This window comes from Rissa tridactyla, chromosome 8 (genome assembly GCF_028500815.1).
Source record: "Rissa tridactyla isolate bRisTri1 chromosome 8, bRisTri1.patW.cur.20221130, whole genome shotgun sequence".
In the NCBI taxonomy this organism is placed as follows: domain Eukaryota; kingdom Metazoa; phylum Chordata; class Aves; order Charadriiformes; family Laridae; genus Rissa; species Rissa tridactyla.
Genome location: NC_071473.1, coordinates 11,800,771 through 11,816,078, shown reverse-complemented (window position 1 = coordinate 11,816,078; position 15,308 = coordinate 11,800,771). Strand labels below are relative to the sequence as shown.

Here is a 15,308-nt window from a genome sequence, read left to right as displayed (position 1 = left end):
ATGAGCAGACATCACTTGATTTAATCTTATCTTTTTTGTGGATATTCTTAGTCAACAATGCTCATATTGAGGCAACACTAAGTCATTCAGCTGGATTAACTTGATTAAATAAACACAAAGCTGTTACAGCACACATCCACACTAGTTGTATTATAATAAACAGCTTCATAAAAATACTTTAAACTAGAAAGGTAAAACATGAAATAATATCTTGTTTAGATGTTACGCACGCACTGTGCATGGAAATACACCATTTGCAAATGCTCAGAAAAATCTAAACATGACATTCCTGTTTTTCAGTCTATGAAGATGATGTTGATTGTCAATATCTTACATTTGACGTAATACTCCACTAACATTTAAAATGACTGTATTAACACTGGCAGCAAATAAATTTAGATTCAGATTAGAAAAACACACAAGGTCAGTTTTTTAATACCTAAATTTAGCAAGAAACCATCTGCATTATTGGTGTGCAAACAAATGATGCTTCTAGTTTCTCATCCTTGTCTATCTCTAAATGTTTAAATTAGATCTCTTTTTTCCAATAAAACATAAGTGACATATAATTTCAAAAGCCATTTATTTGAATTCCAATTTAAAAACATTCCAAAGTTCTTAATATCAGTTTTAATATGAAGTGTTTAAAAGTAGTGTTCAGGTAATTGCAAGATCAACTCAGATTTACCTGTCAAAAAGCAAGGTCAGTTCTGGTCCATGACAGAACTTTGTGGAAGGAATTAATAAGATAACATGCGCTCCATCATTTTCTGTGGCCAGCAAACATAAATAGATACTGCTGGCTACACTGCTTACATAATCAGAGTTGAAAACATATTAAAAAAAAAATAAAAACAAAACACAAATGTTAATTTTGGTATTATAAAAGTGCCTAATAGTGCAAGTCTGGAGTAAATGTCCAATATTTATATGAACACATCATACAACTGATACACATTTTAGCATCATGTCCTAGAAATGGGCATTTATTTTAAAAAGAGAAAATACACAGAGCTTTTTACAAGAGGTGTTCTCAAAGTTCAAAACAGTCAATTAGCAACTTTTATCGATAAATTGGATCATAATCTTTAGCAATTTCTTTGTGTTCAGAGTCCTTCGACAGCCAAAACGCTGATCTATTTTTAAAATGTTGGTAGAGCGTCTAAAGCATTTCAGAAAAGGTTAAATTACTCCATGATTTCATTTGTTTGCTTAGCTACTTCAAGATGTTCCCATTTATGACTAAGCTGCAGGTGCTATTCTGTTTATTTGTGTGCCTGTAAACCAAGCCCTTGAATTGAACAAAGCAAGGAAAGCATTAGGATTCAAGTCAAAGAGGAAGGAACTGCAGGACTGTTTCCCGTTGAATGCGCTACTTTCTACCCTCCTTCATAAGCATGACTGAACATTACACAATCATTTCTATGAAATTAAATTTCTTGAAAAAGATATACTTTGCTTCTTTTTATTTCTATACACTCTTACAGAGATAGAAATAAAAATTTTATTATTATAATACTTGTGTACCAAAGACTGATATTTGACCTCTTAAAAAAATACAGTCAACTTCTACAGGACAGCATTTAACTTATTCACATTCAGCAATAAACTAAATACTAATTAGACACGAATTTAAAAAAAATGTAGCATAATTAGGGATTACTAGCAACTTCAATTTAAGGGATCTTGCAAATATCAAAAGTATTATGTCTGACCTGCACCTCAGTGCACGCATGCAGATGATACTGAGTTAAGCGGGCCCTGCTCATAACTTAGGACAACTTAGAAAATCTCTTTCACAAACCTTTTGCTGCATATTTACTTGTACCAACACAGCTACTTTCCAGTATTAACAATGCAAACAATAACTTGAATTAGCTCCCATGGAAACCAGTTAACTTGTTCCTCTTAACTGCTGAAACTAAAACTTGTAAAATTTAACTCGCTAATGGATGAAAGAAAAACTTAGAAGGTGACAGATTAATGTTTAGATTAAAAAAAGATAAAAATCAACTTTCTGTACATCTTAAGCAGTAGCTATTTACCATGCGTTCTTTATTTGATTTATACTAAGTGCTTAGAGTTCATCTAAAATATTCTCTGTTCTGTTCTTGTTTATGATCATGCAATCACTGTAAAAAGCAAGGCAGAGCATTATGACATGGATTTAACTGTCCCAAATGAATGGTTTTACTTTGTAAGTTATTAGAAGTACTTAATCTTCTCCTCTACACTATTTCCTTTAACTGGAAAGATAACAGAGGCCTAGCACCAAAGTATTAACATGGCTGATTTACAAGTCCATGGGACCAACTCTTCTTTTCAACAATTCAATTTACATTACATGATGTGACACATTTTGAGTAGCAATAAAAGTACGATGGAGGTCTAATTAAAGGTGACGAAAGTTTTAAGATTTACTTTTTTTATGATGCTGGTGTCCTGCTAAGACAAAACAATTGGGTGAGCTACAACCGTAAGATTTTGAAGGCTCTCCTAGTCCCCCCAAAGATAACTCACAGTTAACTGCACACATTAAGTACATGTATTCATCACATGCTGCATGGGTACGAATGTTCGTCTTTCTCAACTAAACAGAGGCAGTGACATAAAATTTTGGCAGTCCCATAATACCACTTCATGCTATTGCCAACTCTTCTACTCAATACACGCAAATTATTCTCCACTGTACTTGTCATTATCCTAGAGACAGAACGAGGTCAATATACTTCTCATTTCTTATAGCCAAAGCTGCTATGGAACTGGACAAATATGTTTGTTTGGCTTAAAAGTATTACTTTCCATTACAAAATCTAAAAAGCAGTTAAAAGGGAAAGAGCACAGTTGTTTCATCAGTTATATACCAGCTATCATTAGATTCACGGCTTCAGGAGAACAACCTCTTCCCTCCTCAGTCTTCAACCAATGCTTTCTGCAAGTTACACCTCCTGATGTAAGAGGGTTAAAGAAAAAAGTTATTACACCTCACCTGGAAGCAAATAGATCAAAGTGTCACATTACATTTGGTGACAGTGAACCACTGCTCAATTGCTCACATCCCACATCGTATTAAGTGACCTAATTTTTTATACAACAATGACAAAAGGTCAGAGTGTGAATCCAATTACACCAGTTCTAATAGATTTACACCTTGCAGTATCTTCCCGAGAATTAAAGTGGGTTTTTTATAGCTACAATAAGGATGCATACTAAAAGAGTGCTAAATTCCATGCATTTAAAACACAGACTTTCAGGTAGAAAGAGAAACAAACCAGAAAACCCCAACCCCCAGCTTCCTAAACATTGGAAATTAAGCATGAAGATATATCACAAACTTAATATTATGACTTTAACATAAGAAGAAAGAAATTTTATTAAAGACAAACTGACACACTTCACTAAACAAAAGCCAAATTTTTACTTCTCAAATCAAGAATGTTTCTTCTAACAAGGCCAATAATACTCTGAGTGAACAGGGTACGACCACAGGAAGGAATATCACTTATCGTCTCTTTATAAATACAGAACCAAGATTATAAGTGATCACGCTTAATCCCCAGATCAACACCCATATTCTAAAATAACCAGAAAAAGTATGTTATTAATATGGTGCCTGAAAACTCTAATGTTCTAAACAGTTTAATGCTATAATCCACAGTCCATGCCCTCAGTGCTTTAAGAACCAATTTCTCACGATCTCCAAAGCTAAAATGAACTTGAATTCCATTTTCCATACTGAAATTAGCTAAAGACTAATAGGGCAGAAACTCTGGGTCACGAGAGTTTATGTTGCCTAAGGCCACTTTCAAAGAAGTCTTATCTGTTAAACTATTGTGTGTTCCAGTATTTCATTCCCTACAAAGCTGCTTGTTTAAAAATAAATAAATAAATAAGAGATAGATGGTAACTATAAAATTGTTTGCAGCAGATTTCTGCACAAATTGTTACACTTAACAGCTGTAACACATCTACATTCTCTGTTTCTTGGGATTTTCTCTCAGTACGACTTGAAGCGAAAAAAAGCCATTAAACCTTCTCCGTATAAAACAATCATTCTCATCTCCATCAATTATAAAGGAGAGGAAGAAGTCCTCTGTTGATGCAGAAATGGCAGTAACCAAGAATAAGCTGATCGAGAAAGAAACATAATGGCCTTCAGAAAGACCTAAAATCTAAAGTATCACTCAATAGAAAGCTAATAAACATAGGAAAAAGGCCTCTTGTATTCAAGGATATAAATTTCACATATGTAGACTTAAAAATGAGAAAGCCTGACTGCAACAAACTATTTCCTTACTTCAGTTAAGACTAATTATTTCTGATTTCTAATTATTTCATCTTTAAGGAAAATAATATTTAGAAAATCACAATGAAAGTAATTAACACAAAGAATCAACACTGATGAGTGTAAAAAAACCCCAGACTGTCTGTAACTACCCTTCCACCCCCGCAATTTAAAGATTTCTGAATTAAGAAGGAATAGACACCATCACTGAAGTCTGCTGCACTAATATAGAAAGCTCCTGGGCAACACTGCCTTATTATTACGAAACTTCAACTCCTCTTACTAAAGGTTTTTCCTTGATTTTAATGTGTTTGAACTTTGCGAACTTGGTCAACCTGAACTGAAATGGTTTAGGAGAATAAACCCGAGCAGGCAAAAAATCTCAGGTAGGGGTGGAATGAGAGGCTCCACCAAAAGGCATGATGTATCATCTTAACCTGAATAGTTCTCTCCCCTCAGCTGAAAACATACTTCAAATGTGGAATAAACTTCATGAGCTTCAGTAAGCCAAAAAACCCTTAAAACACAGGCTGAAGTATTTTTTAATACATTTTTCCTAATATCTTTTTGTATAATGCTAATGAAAAAGCTCTTACTAAACATTTTCATGAACACATCACAACTAGATTAACAGTCAATTTACAAACTCATGAGCCTAAAAATACTTCAAGCCATCATTTCTCTACTCCATAATAATTTTATTTGTATACTAGACATTTTTGGTCTTCAGCAGCATAACAGAAAATACACTTGCCTTAATATTCCTTCTGATATGTGAGACTTCCAACATTTAACAGTCCTCATGTAATTTATTTGGGTATGTTTCAAAACACTTCGCTTAGATCCATTTACTAACACTAAAACACACAGTGTGTTTAATCAGGAATAAATTAATAAAAAAGGCTAAAAAAAAAAAATCTAAGCAATGCCACTCTTTCCTCGAAGATACACTTTTTTGAACAGCATTAAAAATATTTTTGCAAAAATATACACTACAAAGTTTTATTAGAAATGCTGTTGGAAAACTACTGATAATCTGATGAAAACAAGATAGTCACGAAATATCTGGTCAGATATTATTACGATAGCCCAGGTTTCTCTTGGCTTATTTTCATTATTTCTTTTCTGACATTAGATCATCGTTCATTTCTTCCCAAGATCATTTCAGTACCTGCTTTCCTCTCGATTCCTCTTCCTGAAATTTATTTTTTTTTCCTAACATCCACGTATCACTAAATCACTTCACATCTCAGCTTCCCCTTACCCGTCAAAAATGCTCTGTATACCATCCTTCCTTAATATATCTTCTCTTCTCTTGACCACGTTCCTCAGCCAGCCACCATAAGGCTTGGCTTCGGCTTTCAAAAGCCTACCTACAGATGCCAGGAACCCAGAGGCAGATCAAAGAGATGCTATGGTATTCTACATTTTGGGCTATCTTCTGGCCCCATTAATGCCCAAAATACTTGAGAAACAGTAGATTTAGAATCATGCCTATGTTCAAGACGCTCTTGTCAACTATCGGTCTGGTTTAGTCTGCAGAAAAGGAAAGTACCTTCTAGTGTTTTATCCACCCTCCATTTCAGATTTCCAGTTTGCCTCCATATTGCCCACCTCCGCACCCACTCAGGGCTTTCTCAGGGCAGAGAAAGATGAACAATTGGCTGAAGTAGATTGTTACTGTCTGCATTTCACCCTTTCCCAGAGATTCCACCTTTCTGGTTTCACAGTTCTGCGTGACGAGTTTTTAAAATCAGGCATATTTAACAGGACTTGGTAAAAGAGCAGTCAAATGGTTAAACTGGCAGAACAGAGGAAGGGTGGAACATCTGGCAGAGGAAGGAGGGAGTCATTAACCACTCATCTTGGATCTACCGCAGCCAGAACGTTTGCCTCACCATGCTGATCTGATTCCAGAAGAAATCACTGATTACACTATGCTATTCACAGAAGAAAAGAAAGTTGCAGAAACTGACAGCATTTGCTCAGCAAAGCCTTTACCTTACACCAAGTGAAAGTATTTGAGTGCCGCTGTATTATTTGACTTTGACGTAAAGAAGCATTACTGGAAACAACCCATACAAATTCAGAAATAGTAAAGACTGTATAATAAAGTAGAAACTTCTCTTGAATTAAGTATTTACTGGAAACACAGTAAGCGAGCACTACCTTCATAAAGCAGATATTAAAATCCTTCTGCTGTACAGCAACTCCAACTGAAATTCCAGTGTTGCATACATTAACTAGAAAATGGTGAAGTTTTCAGTCATTCCTATAACTTCACACACAGTTGTGTGATGTTGTGATTATTCTCAATATTTACCTAAACTAGAAGCCAAACTACACAGAAACTTTGGAAATTTTTAAAGAAGTAACACCAAGTTCCAAAAAGCGACCTGGTAACTCATCAACTTTTCTTTTGGAGCAATTCCTCAGTATTCAGTCATAGCAAGTATTATTAGCACTTTCACTGCTTGCAAATTGTACTTAAGGTTTTGATTTCTTACCTGAGAAAACTTCAAGGTTTCAATACATTACTAAGTATGAGTTCATCTACTCCTCTAGAATACATTAAATTCTGCAATTTTACTAAAAAAGCCCCACTTTTTATTAGTTAAAAACTTAAAAATGAAAAATGACATGCAAACACACAGCTTCATTGTCAATTTTGCAGTCAATTTCATAGCAAATGCTGCTGCACAGTGACACTAAATCAGAGTCTGAATAGATCTACATTCAGAATTTTCTTACTAGGAGTGTACATAAATTTATTTTCTTCTGTTGGATGTGAAGCAAGCACGAGTATAACTGAGAGGAAAACGTGTGAACAAGCATGCTGCCACCCAAAAAAATTATATTATTGATTTGAATTAATAGAAAATCTGACACATCAATACTAAGTGGCATCAAGAGCTGATTCAAGAAGATTTTAAAAATTATTTCTTAATTCACACAGTTTACAAGTCCTTAACAAAAGCCCTATAAATATACAAAGTATAGTATAACCTTACTAATTTACTAAGTATCTTGATAGAGAGTATAGCTGTACAAAAAAGTGCAACATATATTGAAAATCATTAGCAAAATATTAAGACATTTCTTTTGGTTACCTGTCTTGCATTTTCCACAGAAATATATTTTTAAGATGATTTTTTTTTTTAAAGAGAAAAGCCTAAAAAATAACCTACCAAGTAACATGATGTCATAATGAAAAATCAAACACTCCAATATAGTTGAGAGATTTATTAGTCCATTCAAGTCCTAAAATAATACATAAATGGTACGATTCAGACTGACCATAATGAATATAAAGATCCCATTAATTTCTGTATAGTAATCTCAGCACATTCAGCAAGCTCCATTTTCAAAATACACACATTCTGAGGCCCTCATCTGCCTGATTACCACAAAAGATTATAAAAGCACAAACACACACTACTTTGCTTCACACTTCCAAAGTCACTTACATACAAGAATGAAACGTGCTGAGAAGATGGCCAATTCACAACAATTAAAAATACTGATAACACATACAACTTACGCAGTGTTTTAAAACACAAAATGACATCACATGATCTCTCAGATAACACTTAAGTATAAACACTTACTAAGACCAAAACTGACAATTTACACTTAATACCTATCAATGTAAAAGAGATCATCACTACACAAAATTGCATCTGCAACACTGTGGTGCAAAAGGGAATACACCCACCACAATGACATCCATACACAGATTTCTTTGCTTATGTGTAATCAAACTATTACTTTCCTAAAGCTTTACTAACATGTGGTTCTAAATCCTGAAAAGCTTTAAGCGTGTGTTCAACTTTGCGCAACCCATTTAGTCTCATAAACACATGCTTAAAGCTTTGCTGGATCACAACTTTACCAAACAATACATTTTCATTTTTTAAAAAGGGGAACGAAATTAAGGATTGTGCCAGCAGTGACAGAATGTCAGCAGCTGAAATTCTAGGTCTCCATAATTTTTTTTTTGTATAGGAAATACTGAAAAGCTTGCCACTTCATGAGACCTAAGAACCATTTATGGGTATTAACTGGACTTTATGGGAATACACTAACAATTTGAACTCTATTTTAACGAGTTTCTCCACTGAATATTTATGAGCTACTTCTTTTACATTTGTAATAAAGAATGGCTGTCAAACTACTTTCAACATCTCTAGAATTTTTAATGAAGTTTTCAGTAACTCTTCCCTAGCCTTCCAGGAGACTTCTAACATTAGAAACAAAATGTGGAAATAAAAATACAATTGTTCATCCTTTTCAGGGATATAACTTAGGGCTAATTATCTCATAAATACAGAGTTTGAAAAGGGTAAAAAAACAGGTTTTTTTTTTCTCTTTTTGTCTTTATTTTTAGTGTTTTGTTCATTTGTGTTTCACTAGTCGGTGTAAAGATCAAAAATGAGCTTAACTATGACTTCTCTCTCACTTTGTTGCTTTTGGCGTCATGCCCACGTTTAAGCCAGTTTTCAAACATTTAATTAATAGCTTTAGCCAAGTACCCAAATATGAAATCTTAAAATACTGTCTACTGAGTCAACGATCACAGAGATTCAGTTTATTGCACAAGTGCAAAACTGTTATATTAACATCTGGATTTAATAACAGTAATCTGAACACTATTTAATAAATTCTGTAATGTGCAATTGCTTTGGAGTTTCAGGATATGGAAGATTTTTGTGGCTGTGGCTTCGACAGAGCCTCAACAACACTGAAGAGTAGTTTTACAGCAGCTGTCAATCTTTACTACAAAAGAAGAGTCTGAAAAAGTTTTATTCCATAATTAATACCATGCAATTTAGGCTCTTGAACTTCAAGTGATAAAAATGCTTAAGAAACAATGCCAGGAATACTGGTTCACTATGCTCAATGCAGCACAGAATAATTTAATTTAAAGAAGCAAACATGAAACATTCATGTTTGTCAAGTGCAAATAGACTTAATTTCAGTTGTTAGGGTTGCTGCTAAAAAAGCAGCGGATATATTCACAGTGAGAAACAGAGGTTGCAGATTTACTAAACCAGGACGTGATGCAAACTGGTTTGCCAAGTCTAATCAAACCTGCTCTTCTTCATGTAGCCTGAATGCAACCCTAAAACACACCTTACCTTCAGGTTAAAGGAAGCTCCCCTATCTTTAAGTGTTTCCAGTTGCTAATTTTTTGCCTAACCATAGAGTTCTGGGGTTTGTTGGAATACATCAATGCTCCAGATACACACCACCTTCTGTGCACATCCAGAAAGTTCTGTACATCTCGTTGTTCTTCCATTCTCTGGAGCAGTTCTTAGCCATGAAAGTCAAGTGCAGTGTCTGTCTTTTTCTGTAGAGGTGGAGACTATGCTCTGTTTGCTCTTAGAGGGGCCTCAGTAGAAATTATCAAGAAGGCTTTAAGCTTGATGCGCTGTCTCAGCTACTCTGAAAATAAAACCACTCCTTCCACCCCCCCAACAAAGTCCTTTTTTCCATACAGAAGATGGGGACAGAGAGGTCAGAATCAGAATTTTCACCATTTTGGTACCAGCTGAACATCAGAGGCACACAGTTCCAAAACTGAGAACGTTTTAGTTGACATAGACCAAGTTCTTTATTTTATCTGCGGGAGTCCTAGTACCTATTGAAATAGAATTCTATCAGCAGCCATTAAACATTCTTAGTAACTCCCTTTGTGAAAGAAGTTTCCTCTCCTCATCTATAACTGGATCTATTTAATCAAGAACTGCATTGAGTCAGGTGGTACTTTGGAAGTGCTGTGCTGTTAAGTGCTCTGGTGCTATGTTGGTACTACCAGAGTCACTGCAGAATGATTGTCAAAAATAAACAAAATGCTATATAGGCCAAAGTTTTACCTACCAAGATCAAAAGTATTAACGTTTAGAAAAACGCTAACAATCTGTAAAGGCTTGCAAGCGTGACAGCCCTTTAAAAAAGAGAAAATATTATTTAATCAACATAAGAATATTTAAGTCAAAATTCTAAGAGATGATTAAAAAACATATCAAATGGCAAAGTAAAAACATCACAGTAACTTGTTCTTAGCTTATGTAACATAGGTACTCCATATCCTCACATTCCTGTTTGTATGAGAACAGATCTCTCGGAACACTTTCCATTTTAACAGGACTATAAAACTGGCACAATTTAAAGCAATACCCTTCTCACTAAAAAACAGCAGCTTTATAAAAAACCCTGTATTTAGAAAGTTTTATTTGTTTTAAGATACAGCACTTACCTTGTATTTCTAGCCTCCTTCTATAGTGTCTGTTTCAGCACATTTCTGGTCAATTGGAAAGCAAAGATAGGAAAAACAAAAACGTCACGAGGATTCTCTATTTTAGAAATTACATATTCTATTCCACCTAAGAAATTGAAACCTAAAGAATACAAGTTGCTCTTTCTCAGTTTTTGCAGTTTTGTGTTGTTACGGTATCTTATTAGGTTAAAAAATCCTTAGAGTGAACTAATTATGCTCTAAGCTCATTTTTAGCACCTTTCATATTAGTACTTAAATTCTAACACACTATTTGCATTTCCAGCTACCTCTGCAAGAATAATTATGCTAGAGGTACATCAGCCACTCCTTTTAACTCAACTACAATACATAAGACCAGTCCAAACTCCTTCAAGCCCAGCTTGCATAATTCCTTAGAGCTGGACTGTCTTCACACTTGGAAGTTTAAGTGCCAATAATATCTATGCACTATAACTTAATTTAATAACAGAAATATATTTTATTTTTCCATAGATTCCAATACAAAGGAACCTTTATAAAGAAAAAGGAACCTGTTCACAACCACATTTTGGCTTTTTGCTACAACTCAAACATATTTGTTCCGTCATCAACATTTCATTTATTAGTGTATTTTAGAGTTTTAGAGTATGTGCGTACATATATGCATATACAGACACATATGATTAGGTCAATGGAAACCTACTGGATACTATATTTAGAAGAGTTAATAAAAATAAGCCACAGTTATCTTTAAGGCTGGCATTTATTAAATGCCGTTTCATACAACATTAATGAGGTTTTCCAGTTTTGTCTGTGAACCCACAGGTACCGCCTAAAAGGTGCCATACATTGCTCAGCCACACAATGTTGCATTTGCTTTGAGAGATGAATCCTAACAGATAGGGTTTTTCTTCTTTTCAAGATTTGCATGTCCAAAGGCTGAAGCTCATGTTATGGCTTCTATACATATCAGTGAAAGAGGTTCAAAATTAAACATGTAAAAAACCAAACAAGAGGAAGAGATTACAAGACGGAACCGCCAAAAAGGCCTAAAAAAAAAAAATTGGCCTACAATAAAAGGTATTCCCACTTCCTTCCAACAATTACTTAATCAGTAATCTAAATGCTGTTTAAAAAAAAACAACAACAAAGACCCAAGTAAGTATATTCCCTATCCAGTACCATACTGATTCATAACTTCTAGGCTAACAAGCAAGGGCTCCAATTTATTGAACATTTTATGCATATAAACACTAAATTTGGCTGAATATCTGTATATTAACCTCACCTTTAAAGCTTTTTTTTAGTAACTGATTCAGCAGAATCCCACAAATTAAAAATGATAAATATTAAGGTGATTTTTATGTTACTGTATCACTACTCCTAAAAAATTCACCTGTATCTTTAAGTCCAGTTTTCTACATTTCTCCAAATCATCGAAGTTGCTCTGCACTTCCAATAATGTAATAAGGATTTTCAGCTTCCAGATGTTTTTATTTGTCTGTAATTACCGGACAGCACTCTGTCAAGTTTTAAATATAAGTTATACCACAAAATTATAATCTGCCCTAACTAAATGCAGAAGAAAGAAAACCAGAAAGGAACTAGAAAAAATGTCAAACATTAGGAAAATAATTTTATGAAATGCCAGCTGTACCTTTGTTGAGAGCTTTAAAACATCAATTAATTCAAAACTTGGGCATTTTGCCACCATAAAGGGAAAGATGTAGCGTGAGGAAGAAGCGTAATCACCTTCCCATAAACACGTACTTTAGAACACGCCGTACTCACAGGACACTGTAAGCTGGGCTTTCTCTTTTTCTTAAAAGCTGACTGATGTTAGTCTTATGTGATGTTAGACATATTGTCAGCGAAGTTATGAGATTTCACAGAGCTCTTTGTGAAATACGTGTGAAAAGATAAGCTTCTGATATTTACTTTACAAATTATTAACTTTATTTTAAATCCTGTAGGTTTTTATTTCAGTTCTACTGCCTGCTGCAGTCATGAAGTCCTAGTATTATCTCTCTCGACTGCATTGAGATAGCGTAACAGCACTTTTCCGCACTGCATGCTTAGAAACCAACACAAAAAAATATATAAAGGGAATAAAGGCCAATGTATTTGCTGGCACACGGGCAGGCACTGCAGCACAGCTCCCTCCGTTCGAACAGCGTCACCCTCACAAGCGTTAACCGATTTACGTGCGTCTGAGATACAGCCGCTGCAGGTACCCTTGTTATTTCACCTACAAAGCTCATTAACCAAGTGCCATCTAAAAAAAAAAAAAATCCATGTATTTCACAAATATCGAACCAAACCCTGTCACAGTCCCCGGCCCAAGCTCTGTTAAGGTGACAGCCGCAGGACGGGGTGACCCGGGCCGGAGGTCCCCGCTCCGCTGCTCTGAAGGAGGAAAACCCTTTCCTCTCGCCACACAGATGTCTAAGGCCAGGCCCAGCAGTTGTGCCTTTCTGCCCGCAGGCCCCGTACCTCGCCCAGGAGTTTGTGTGCTTACTGAAGAAAGAATAATGAAATAAATAAATCCGTGACCGCAGCGGAACAGAAGGAAAATCTATCAGCGCAGGGGGCAGCGGCCGAGCCGGGCAGCGCTCCCGGGACTGTCGTCCCCGAGCGGGGCCCGACGGACAGCGAGCCCCCCAGGACGGTTCGCCAGGGCTGAGGGGACCCCGCCGCCGCACCCCCGGAGCCGGCCCAGCGGGGATCCCGCCCTTCCCCGCAGTGAGGGGGCGGCCGCCCCGGGGCCAGGCGCTCTCCCACACGCCGCCGCCGCCCCCGTGAGACGGCTCTGCCCGGCGCGGGCGGCCCCCCACGGGCGGCACGGCGCAGCAGCCTACATAGGGGCCAGGTGGCGGCCACCCACCGTCCCCTCCCCGCCGCCGGCACGACCCTATCCCTCCGGGGGCGATAAGCCGCCGCCGCCCCGCCCGTCACGTGACGCGCGCTCCCCCACGGACCCCGCGCGGAGGAACCCGGCCGGGCGCCGGCGACACCGTCCGCCCCCCGCTCGCTCCCTCCCGCCCTCCGCCGCCCGCTCACCCTCGCTCGCCGCCGCCGCCGCGGACATGTCCTCTCGCGAGCTCTGCGGCCGAGACCGCCCTCGGGCGCGCGCCCCGGCGGTTGGCCCGCGGGCGGGGGCGGGCAGGCCGCGCGCGCGGGCGCTCTGCGGCCGCCGCACGCACGTGGGAGGTGGGCGGAGGGGGAAGGGTGAGGGGGTGGAGCGGGGGCGGGGCGGCTGCATCCGGGTACTCGGCCCCTCACCGAGGGGCGGCTGAGGGGAGGCTCGACCTGCGGGCCGGTCAGAGCTGCCCGCCGGGGTTTCTCCCTCGGGGGCTGAGGTAAACTGACCTCCTCCTTCGGTCGAGGTGGTCCCCCGTGAGGGCTGGGGCCGCCGCCCTTTTTCAGGTGCCTCCTCGCCCTGGCCGCACCTGGCTGGTGGCGGGAGGGTCGCGACAGAGTGACCCCGCGGCTTGTCCCGGGGGTGGCAGGGCCCAGGCGAGGGGCCCGGCGCAGGCGGGGGCCCTGCAGCGCTGAGGCGAGGCCGGGGCGAGCGGAGCACACCTCCCCGCCCGGAGCGGTTCCCACAGAGCTTTCCTCCAGGTGCTGCGGTCGCACGGAGTTGAAATTCGAAGCAAAACTCACGGTACGGCTTCAAACTTCGGCTGTGCAAACATACATAAACAAGATGGGACTCATAACTCGTGTGTTTTCCCTTCAGGCTTAGCAATAAACGTCTGAGGTGACTGAACTTGATCAAACATTAAACCAATCAGGAGGGGAAAAAAAGCATTTCATATAAAAGGGTTTAGAAATCTGATGATGCACACTTGACAACGTGCAATAGAAAAAATACGCGTTTATTCTGCAAGCAGAATATGAGTGTGTGCACACGTAATAATTAGTTTGTTGCATGTGTTGTGCAACATGGTGCTCACAGCAGTGAATATCTTACTAACAAATGGGCTTTTACTAGTACCGAGCTAGTCCTATTCCAGAAGTACACTGCATCAGGTCCTTAATTACGCAACTCTGCTTTGGTTTGTACTTTTTTAGTTCACAGATTAAGAACTGAGATGCCGCTTGGTGCAATGGTCTAATACAGCTTTTTTATTATTTGCAATTCGCTAGTGTCCAGGAGCTCAGTAGGAGATTACGTCATGCTAATGCTACATGATAACAGCGCAAAACAGGGTTCCCTGCTCCAAAGAGTTTTTTAATGTGTTTGTTCAGCCACAGGCAAATGGAACACATACATGCATTTAAAAAAAAAAAAAGCCAGGTTTTAATTTCTTATGGTTTTAAGATGCTAAACAACATTCTGATATGATTGTAGGCTAATGCTTTGACATTTAAGAGTTACTTGTTCAAATTATTTAGGTGGGTTGGAAGGGTTATTATTTGTTTTGCTTTTTAAAACAGGGTACATATCTCTTACATTCCTCTAGATTACAGTTAGCTAATCAGATTTTATCCATTTTCAGAAATGAACTAAAACCAGGAATGACCTGGAAACTTAGCAATGAACTGTGTAAAGATCTCATTAAAACCCGTAATTTGTTCCAGATTTACTTCCGTCACCCTTCAAATAAAATAGTTCACATGTGAGTCTGCTGTTAAGACTGGAAATGCGAACAACTGCACAAATAAGTACTCAATGTGTAGCATTTAATTAATCAAATTAGGATTATAAAACAATTAAGGTGAAATTGAATAAAGCCAATTTATATCTGAAATTTCAGATTT

At 38.1% G+C, this 15,308-nt stretch overlaps 1 protein-coding gene and 1 long non-coding RNA gene across 10 annotated transcripts in view; one reads left to right on the top strand and one right to left on the bottom strand.

The window, feature by feature from the left end:
• Positions 1-13,710, bottom strand: part of MRTFB (myocardin related transcription factor B) — a 93,305-nt gene extending 79,595 nt beyond the window's left edge. For 2 of the 6 annotated variants that reach the window (XM_054211148.1, XM_054211149.1), the window contains exons 1-2: positions 11,941-13,358; positions 10,545-10,589 (exon numbers count right to left, since the gene is read on the bottom strand). The gene's annotated coding sequence lies outside the window, so the exon portion shown is untranslated. Of the gene's footprint in view, positions 1-7,473; positions 7,493-10,544; positions 10,590-11,940; positions 13,359-13,604 lie in introns of those variants that run through there. The other 4 variants (XM_054211147.1, XM_054211150.1, XR_008467964.1 and 1 more) reach the window with 4 other exon arrangements.
• Positions 13,711-13,832: 122 nt separating this feature from the next.
• LOC128913939 (uncharacterized) overlaps positions 13,833-15,308 on the top strand; it is a 70,858-nt gene continuing 69,382 nt past the window's right edge. For all 4 annotated transcript variants that reach the window (XR_008468125.1, XR_008468124.1, XR_008468123.1 and 1 more), the window contains exon 1: positions 13,833-14,208. This is a non-coding gene — a long non-coding RNA (uncharacterized LOC128913939). The remainder of the gene's footprint in view (positions 14,209-15,308) is intronic.